Source organism: Cebus imitator, unplaced genomic scaffold (assembly GCF_001604975.1).
Source record: "Cebus imitator isolate Cc_AM_T3 unplaced genomic scaffold, Cebus_imitator-1.0 Scaffold485, whole genome shotgun sequence".
Taxonomy (NCBI): domain Eukaryota; kingdom Metazoa; phylum Chordata; class Mammalia; order Primates; family Cebidae; genus Cebus; species Cebus imitator.
The window spans coordinates 124,968-126,069 of record NW_016107800.1 but is presented as its reverse complement, the minus strand read 5'-3'; positions in this window follow the sequence as shown (position 1 = coordinate 126,069).

Below are 1,102 nucleotides of genomic sequence, written 5' to 3'. Positions count from 1 at the left end.
GGCGGAGGTTGCGGTGAGCCAAGATCGCGCCATTGCACTCCAGCCTGGGTAACATGACTGAAACTCCGCCTCAAAAAAAAAAAAAAAAAAAAAAACAGCAGCCAGGAGCAGTGGCTCATACCTATAATCCTAGCACTTTGGGAGGCCAAGGAGGGCGGATCACGAGGTCAGGAGTTCCAGACCAGCCTGGTCAACACGGTAAAACTCTGTCTCTACTAAAGATACAAAAATTAGCTGGGCATGGTAGCGCACACCTGAAATACCAGCTACTCAGGAGGCTGAGGCAGGAGAACTGCTTGAACCCGGGAGGCAGAGGTTGCAGTGAGCAGAGATCCCACCACTGCACTCCAGCCTGGGCAACACAGCGATACTCTGTCTCAAATAAATAAATAAACAACATGCTCTGGATCAGACTGCATAAATTACAGTTACAATTCCACTACTCAATGGCTGTGTGACTTCAAACAAATCACTTTATCTTTATTTCTTCATGTGTAAAACGAGAACAAAATATATGTATTTCATAAAGTTATTATAATGAATACAAGTGCCTGACACAAAGTTGGCTATGTCAAAACAATCAATCCTTTTTTTTTTTCTTTTTTTTTGTAGAGACAGGGTCTTGCTATGTTGCCCAGGCTGGTCTCCAACTCCAGGCTTCAAGCAATCCTACCATCTTGGCCTCCCAAAGTGCTAGGATTATAGGCATGAGCCACTACACCTGGCCAAGACGATCAATCCTACCAATGACTAAATATGTAATACTGAGAATAAAACGTCTTCTCATTCTACCCTTCTGATAATAAAAGCAAAGTTCTTTTAAAAACTCAATCACGGCCGGGCACGGTGGCTCAAGACTGTAATCCCAGCACTTTGGGAGGCCGAGGTGGGTGGATCACGAGGTCAAGAGATCGAGACCATCCTGGTCAACAGGGTTTAGTTGAAACCCTGTCTCAACTAAAAATACAAAAATTAGCTGGGCACGGTGGCGCGCACCTGTAGTCCCAGCTACTCAGGAGGCTGAGGCAGGAGAATTGCCTGAACCCGGGAGGCAGAAGCTTCGATGAACCGAGATCGTACCATGGCACTCCAGCCTGGGTAA